Source organism: Mauremys reevesii, unplaced genomic scaffold (assembly GCF_016161935.1).
Source record: "Mauremys reevesii isolate NIE-2019 unplaced genomic scaffold, ASM1616193v1 Contig49, whole genome shotgun sequence".
Lineage (NCBI taxonomy): Eukaryota > Metazoa > Chordata > Testudines > Geoemydidae > Mauremys > Mauremys reevesii.
The window spans coordinates 463,090-471,215 of record NW_024100861.1 but is presented as its reverse complement, the minus strand read 5'-3'; the positions used below and the strand labels follow the sequence as shown (position 1 = coordinate 471,215).

At 59.3% G+C, this 8,126-nt stretch overlaps 1 pseudogene; it reads right to left on the bottom strand.

Annotated features, from left to right (window-relative positions):
• Window positions 1-5,770: 5,770 nt before the first annotated feature.
• On the bottom strand, window positions 5,771-6,353 carry LOC120394298 (annotated as a pseudogene).
• Window positions 6,354-8,126: the final 1,773 nt, after the last annotated feature.

The window sequence follows — 8,126 nt, the reverse complement described above, 5'->3', positions numbered from 1 at the left end:
CCAGGCGCCCTGGGACTCCCAACCCTCAGCCACTGGATCCTACTCCTCCCACCGCTGGGAAGAGAACCCAGGCGTCCTGACTCCCAACCTCTCAGCCACTGGGATCCTACTCCTCCCACCGCTGGGAAGAGAATCCCAGGCATCCTGACTTCCAGCCTCAGCCACTGGATCCTACTCCTCCCACCGCTGGGAAGAGCAGTAAACCCAGGCGTCCTGACTCCCAACCCTCAGCCACTGGATCTTACTCTCCTCCCACCGGGCTGGGAAGAGAACCCAGGCGCCCTGACTCCCAACCTCAGCCACTGGATCCTACTCCTCCCACCGCTGGGAAGAGAACCCAGGCATCCTGACCTGCAGCCTCTCGTGCTCTAATCCCTGGTCCCCAGTCTCCTCCCATAGTGGGGCCTGGCTTCCAAGCCTCACCTGCTGCAGTTGAAAGAAAGAAGAGACTCCATTTGTTTTAGAAACAATCTCGCCTTTTCTATCTTTTGCCAGTAGGTGGCATGAGGCAGCTGAGTGTAAAAATAAAAGCGGCCCAGTGAGGGTTGGCCTGGGGCCAGCACAGAGAGGGGGCTTCCAGAGCTGCTCTGGGGAGACTGGGGCAGGGCCCGGAGGAGATCCATGTTCCAGGCAGTCACCTAGCGAGCAAGGCTGGGCCCTGGTTAAACTGGGACTGGAAGAGCTGAGTTCAAGTCATGCCTGGGCCACAGAATCCCTGTGTTGCCTTCAGCAAGCTCCCTGCATCACTCTGTGCCTCAGTTTCTATCTTTAACACGGGACCCAGACTGACCCTGGTTGTGCAGCACCCAGCACAGTGGGGCCCCTGCAGGGATTGTCTCTTGCTGTGTCCGGGCAGCCCCTGTCCCGCCCCGACTCTGTTGCTATTTTAATACAAAAATAATCCTTGGAATTATTCTCTTTGCTTAAAGAGAAGGAACAAAATGATTCAAAATAGGAAATGCAACAGAAATTGTCGAAGAGAGAATTAAAAACCCCAACAGATCGAAAGGGTTAATGGAGACTTCTTGGCTGAGTACCACAAATGGGCCTTAAAGCCACCCAGTTCTCTGTTCTGTTTTCATACATGGAAAATCTCAGGGCATTTTGGTAAGCACTGGGTAAACTTTGCTCTGCAGCTGTGACATGGTATCCGTGTCCCACCCCAGAGACAGCTGCATTCCGCCCCAGTACTGGTGACCGGGAGCCCTGCGTGCCAGTGATGTGCAGCTGTTAAACACCAGGTGTCCCCTCTCACACCCCCGTGAGCAGTGGCTGTATTTCTGCATTGGCTGGATCAGCCCTGTGCAGCTGCTAAGCGGCTGTTGCTGACCAGAGGTGGCTGCATGCCTGGGGCGCAAGGCAATAGCTGTGAAGAAACCAAACTGGCAGCTGAGCTTTCTGTCCATGCGCACGGATCACTGGACTCTGAATGCTGAGGTGCGAGTGAACACGCCACTCACAAAGCCGAGCTGACATGTTCCACCCAGCAGAAGGCATCGGCGGACACCCACGGGTCCCAAACATTAACAACCTGTGAACCCCTTTCACTAAAACGTCGTGTCTCACAAACCCCCTCCTAAACATTTGTTTTTATGACATGCTTATTACACACTATTTATTATTATTATTTATCATAAAAAACAAATGTCATATTTCCAAGATCACGGCTTTTATAATTTCTACTCGGGGAAAGGAGAAAATCCCTGGAAATATTCATTTTTAGGGGAGGGATGGGGTCGGGGGTGCGACTCAGAGGGGCTGGGCTCAGAGCTGGGGTCAAGGCAGTGGGGGATGAGGTCATGGGGTGCCCGGCGCTGAGGAGCTGGGGGGTGGGGGAAGGTGATGGCGGGGGGGGGAGCCTCTGACATTCTCGTGGGGGCCCCTGCAGGACCCGGGGCAAATTGCCCCACTTGCCCCACCCCGCCCCGGCGGCCGTGGTTGCTTTCACTTAATAGGATAAAGATTGCTTTCAAACCAACACAATTCTGTTATTAAAAGACAACAGCTGGAGGAGAGAGTAAAAAGAAAAAAATCAGCAGGGAGCGGGATGGGGGAAGGGAAGGTCTCAAGAGTGGGAGGGGTCCCGGGACGGCTACAGATTTGTGTATGTCCCGGGATCACACCCAGCCTTCTCCTTTGGAGAACGATGCAGCGGGTGCAAACCGCAGCTGGCTGGGTGTTGAGTGCACTGGGTAGTGGGAGTCACAGGCGCCGACTCCGTGGGTGCTCCTGGGCTGGAGCACCATGGGGAAAAATTAGTGGGTGCTCTGCACCCACCGGCAGCCAAGCTCCCCGCCCTGCCTCACCTCCGCCTCTGCCTCCTCCCCTGAGCGCGCTGTGTCCCTGCTCCGCCGCCTACCTCCCAGCGCTTGCTGTCGCCAAACAGCTGTAGCGAGCTCCGGGAGGGAGGGGGGGTTGGGGCAGGGATTTGGGGAGACGTCCAATAGGGGCAGGGAGGGGGCGGAGTTGGGGCAGGGCGGTGGGGAAGGGTTGGAATGGGGTGGAGTCGGGGCGGGGCCGGGGCTTCGGCACCACCGGCGCTGGAAGAAGTTGGCGCCTGGGCTGGGAGTCCCCAGTGCTGGACCGTGAGGGGGGAGGAGTGGGATGCCGCGGGTCGAGAGTGGAGCCAGGAGGTCGATAACAGTGTGTTGGCCGGGGGGTGTGAGGGGCGCGTGGGAAAGAGATTTGCGACAGCGGCTGCAGGGGAGGGTGGCACCGAGCTGCTCGGTTGGAAGAGCGAGATCCCCTGCAGCGTGTCCGCTGGCGCCCCATCACCGCTACGAGCTGCTCCTGGTGTGCTGCGCTCTCCTCTCAGCCCCTCTTCTCCAGTGGGTCTCAAACGTTCACACTGGTGACCCTGCTCACACAGCAAGCCCCTGAGTGCGACTTCCAGCAATGAAAACACCTTTAAATATATTGAACACCCTTAGAAAGGGTGGAGGCAAAGTGAGGTTTGAGGTGGAGGCTGACAGCTCACGACCCCCCCACATAATAACCTCGTGACCCGCTGAGGGGTTCCCAACCCCAGTTTGAGATCTGCTGTCCCACTACTCCTGTGTCCTGGCGGTGGAGGGCATCATAACCTCACAGCGAAAATCCTCCTCAGATCTTGGCTGCTTTAGAATCATAGATTAGTAGGGCTGGCAGGGACCTCAGGAGATCATTTTATCCCACCCCTGCTCAAAGCAGGACCAAACCCCAGATGGCCCCCAAAGGATTGAACTCACAACCCTGGAATTTAGCAGGCCACTGCTCAAACCACTGAACTATCTCTCCCCACTTTCTAATTCTGTGCAGCCGCCTGCTGCCAGTAAGGAATCTGGCCCCCAAGGTCATCTCTGTGAGGCTTAAACACAACATTCACAGAAGCAGCGTTGTTTGCAATGCAGACAACACTGATTCAGTGCTTTAAAACACAGCCAGGACGCACACGCCTGTCACTGACCGCCCGACCCCCGGCACATGAGCCACAAGACCCCAAAATGGTGACTAGCCGCCGGGGCACGGGGGGGGGGGACATCACTCTTCCCGGACCCTGCTGTACACTGGGCACGGGGCTCTGGGAGAGCCAGCACCGAGGGGGCTGATAGTCATTCCTGTCCCCACACTTTCCACAGGCTGTCTGTTATGGAAGAGATCTCGCTGCTGAGGGTGAGCAGGGAATCAAGGAGGGTTTTCTCTCAGCCTGCGCCCCCAGCCCCTATGCGGCTCACCTGTGTGCAGCAGTGGTCCCCCAAGGGTGATGGCAGTGTCAGGTTGACAATAGCACCAGTGGCGCCATGGAGCCAAGCCCATGCTCAGAAGGGCCCCAGCCTGCTCCACTTGCCCTGCACCCCGAGACCCCGCTGGCCCCCACCCACCACTTCCTCCTCTGTCCGAGGGCTCCTCTCCATCCCCAGCTCCTCTCTGCCCCTGGCTGGACCTCAGAGCCCCTCCGGCCCAGGTATGGCCTGTGTCCCCAGAGCTGAGCTGCCTGGGACTGGTGCAGAAGCCTGGCCAGTCTGGAGCCAGGTGTGTAGGGGGTGACAGTGGGGTTTGGCTGGGCCTCCAGGCAAGAGGGGCCTGAGGGAGCCTGGGCGGAGCAGGCCCTGGCCTGGCTGATCGCGCACTCCCGAGGGCCGGAGCGATTCTCGCCCCGACTAGCCCTGGCTGCGCTGCCGGCTCAGCCTGCCGGACACAGTCACCGCCAGCAGGCCGGTGGAGTGTGCCAGGAGGCCGGGTGGGAATGGGTCTCTGGGGGTGATGGGCTGAGGTGACGGGAAGATTTATGTGTGTTGGGCACTAGGAATGGAGCTCCTGTGCGGGTGCTGGGCAGTTGCGGTGGGCAGGGCCCCTTAGGGCAACGGAAAATTTGGGCCACCACCGACAGCAGGTCAGGCGGGTCGGGCGCCACACACCCAGCGCTGCAGTCTCCTTAGGCAGGGGCCAGATTCCCAGCGCCCAATGCACCGGCGGGCGCATTGTGCGCCAGGGAGAGGGTACAGTCCATTAGTCACGCCGACTGCCCCTAATGCCCGAGTGCCAGCCCTGGGCTGAGTGATGTCACCGAGGGCTGAGGGGCGGGCCCATCTCCATGGGGACTCCAGGACATCGTGGAACTTTATTGTGGGTTGGGACGTCTCAGCTCCACCCACTGACACCAGCGCAGAGCCCGGGCAGGGATTTCCCAATGGCGGGTGGGTGGAAACAATCCACCAGCCGCTTTGGAAAGTCCCAGCGGTGCCACGTTCCCAGGCTCAGCGGCGTGGGGTTTATTCGAGCGCGGGGTGAGCTCTGCCCCACAGCCCCGCCCGGACGCGGAATGGCTCCTTTCCATACCCCAGCCTCCATCTCTCTGCCTCAGTCCCGCCTCTCTGAACCAGGGGCTGTGAGAGTTCCCCGGCCTCACCGTGGAGGGGTTGTGGGGATAGAGGCAATAACCGGTTGTGAAGGGGGGCGACGCCACGGCGAGGGGCCCGACATCGGTTATAATGAACTAATCACCTTCCGCTGCGTTTTGCAATAAAGGTCCCGGTTTGCTGAAAGGCCCAGAGCCGCCCTGGTGTCAGTCAGGAGTAACTCGCGGACACTGAAAGCAGTTGCAGTGACTTTGCACTAGCGGAGGGTTTGGCGCCATGAGGAATTTGCTCCATCCATTGGGTGTGAGGCAAACCCCAATGAGGGCAGGGGATGAACCCTATTGACTCTGACGGGCACTGGATCAGTCCCGCAATGCGCTTGTCTCCTGTACACTGGCAGGGGCTGTCCTGTGAGTCTGACACCGCGACGGGCCCTGGGAGAGCCAACGTGCCAGGTCTCGGAGGGGAGAGTGACGCAAAACCAGACCCACTCCGGATTGGGGTTCCCCCATAAAGGGAGGGACCTGCGCACCACAGGCTCAGGGGGGCTCTGGGAAGGAAAGGGAGACACTGACGGCAGAAAGAACGAGGACCCCTTGTGGCACCTTAGAGACTAACAAATTTAATTAAGATAAGCTGTGGGCTAAAACCCACTTGATCAGATGCACGAGTGGAAAATACAGAAGCAGAGAGATATGCAGAGAACAAGAAAAGATGGAGGTTGCCTTACCAACTCTAATGAGAGAAATCAATTAAGGTGAGCTATTATCAGTAGGAGAAAAAAACTTTGTAGTGATCATCAGGATGGCCCATTTCAAACAGTTGACAAGAAGATGTGCAGAATCAGAGGGTGAATGTAACACAAACGGTAGGTTTGTGTTACATTCACCCAGCTGCCAGGTCTCCTGTCTAAGCCCGAAGCGGGGTGACTGTCACTGCTGCCCCACGTGGCTGCTGGGAGAAGGGGGTGTCACTGTGCCTTTCTCACAGTAATAGACGGCAGAGTCCTCGAGTTTCAGGTAGGACATTTGCAGATACAGCTCATTCTTGTAATTATCCCTGGAGATGGTGAATCGGCCTTTCACTGAATTATGGTACCGTGTCTCGCTCCCATCGGGCTTTATAGAACTGACCCATTCTAGTTCCTTTCCTGAGCCTGTCGGAGCCAGCTCATGTAGGAATCCCTGAAGGTGAACCCGGAGATTTTGCAGGTGAGGAAGAGAGACTCTCCAGGGCTTTTCACCCCCCCTCCGGACTCCACCAGCTTGACCTGGGACCGGACACCTGAGAATAAAGACAGGCCATTACTATCACTATAGAAATAGCGATAACACAATATTCCTCTAACTCTGCAGTTATTCAGAGGAGGAACGCATCTTCTAAAGCTGCTGCCACGAAACTTAAAAGGAGCAAAAATCTCATTTTTCCTGGTGCTGGAGCGGAAAGTTCTCAGGCGACTGGCTGGTAACTGCTCAGACCCAGGAGGCTGCGAATCGGGTCTCCGGGTGCAGCCTGGGCAGAGAGAGGCACAGATTTAAACAGGAAACCGTCTCCCTCATTTGCATGCCCCACCTTGTACGAGACACACTCTCCTCCTGCCAGTGATCTGATTGACTCGCCCCAGTGGGAGGGGACTGTTGTCCCCTTACTGACATTCAGTGGGGTGTTTTGCTTGGCCAGCTCCCAGCACTAAAAGAGTGGGGAGAGGCCAGTGCTCCAGGTCAGCCTCAGTCAGCCTCTGAGCAGGATGGACAGGGCGGGCAGGCTGATCAGGGAGTCAGGAGGCCGGGGGGTCCCGTCCTCCCTGTGAGCTGGAGTTGCCTGGCTCAGACAGAGTGGGGTCGAGCTAAGGAGGGAGCAGGGGCCCAAGCTGAGCTGGGGAGCAGAGCTGGGCCGGCCAGAGGGGCCAGAAAAGCAGAAGCAGCAGAGCTGGGAGCAGAGTCACAGAGAACCAAGCACCATGTCAGGGTTCCCTCCCCACTTTGGGGTACAGATGTGGAGACCCTCATGAAAGACCCCCTAAGCTTATTTCTACCAGCTTAGGTTAAAAACTTCCCCAAGGCACAAATCCTTCCTTGTCCTTGGGTGGGTACTGCTGCCACCACCAAGTGAGTTAGACAAAGATTCAAGGAAAAGGACCACTTGGAGTGTGCACATGTGTGGGGCCCAGCTGCTCCCTGCCCCCCTCATTGAAGCAGGTGTGCAGGGTTACTGCCCTGGGAACTGCAGGGCACCAGGGGCCGTGGGGCTGGCTGGAGGCAGGGCAGGGTCTGGCTGGAGGCAGGGTCTGGCTGCAGGCAAGGCAAGGGGTGCGGGGCTGGCTGGAGACAGGGGTGTGTGGGGTGGGCTGGCTGGCTTCAGGCAGGGCCGCAGGGGGGTGCGGCAGGGGTTGGCAGGGCTGGAGACAGAAGAGTGGAGGACTGGTGCGGGCGGGGGTGTGGGGCTGGCTGGAGACGAGCTGGTGTGGGCAGGGCAGGGGCAGCAGGGCTGGCTGCGGGCAGGGGGTGGGGCTGGCTGGAGACGAGCTGGCTGCGGGCAGGGCAGGGGTGCAGGCTGGTGTGCGCAGAGGTGTGTTGGGGCTGGCTGGCTTCGGGCAGGGCTGTGGGGTGTGTGGCAGGGGCTGTCTGGAGACAGGCAGGGGTGCGCAGGGGCTGGCTGTGGGCAGGGGCAGGGCTGGCTGCAGGAGGGCAGGGTGGGCAGGGCTGCTGTGGGCAGGACAGGCAAGGCCGGTGCGGGCAGGGGTGCGGGGCTGGAAGCAGGCACGGTGGCAGGGGCTGGCTGCAGGCAGGGGTGCAGGGCTTGCTGGAGACAGGGGCTGGCTGTGGGCAGGCACGGGGTGCAGGGCTGGTGCAGGCAGGCGGTGCGGGGCTGAAGCAGGGCAGGGGGTGCAGCACGGGCTGGCTGCGGGCAGGGGGTGCAGGGCTGGCTGGAGACAGGGGCTGGCTGTGGGCAGGGCAGGAGGTGCAGGGCTGGTGCGGGCAGGGGGTGCGGGCTGGAAGCAGGCACGGGGTGCAGCAGGGGCTGGCTGCGGGCAGGGGTGCAGGGCTGTCTGGAGACAGGGGCTGGCTGTGGGCAGGGCAGGGGTGCAGGGCTGGTGCGGCAATGGGTGCAGCAAAGGCAGCTGAGCCCGGCCCTTTAAATAGACCCTGCTTTGGACAGGTGCCAACCAGGTTATTTCAGCTTCTTAACCCTTTACAGGTAAAGGAGGGATTTCATGCCCTGAGCTGTATGTTTATGACACTTCCCAGTCCCCACGCCCACAGTTTCTGCTAACTAATCAAATATCCC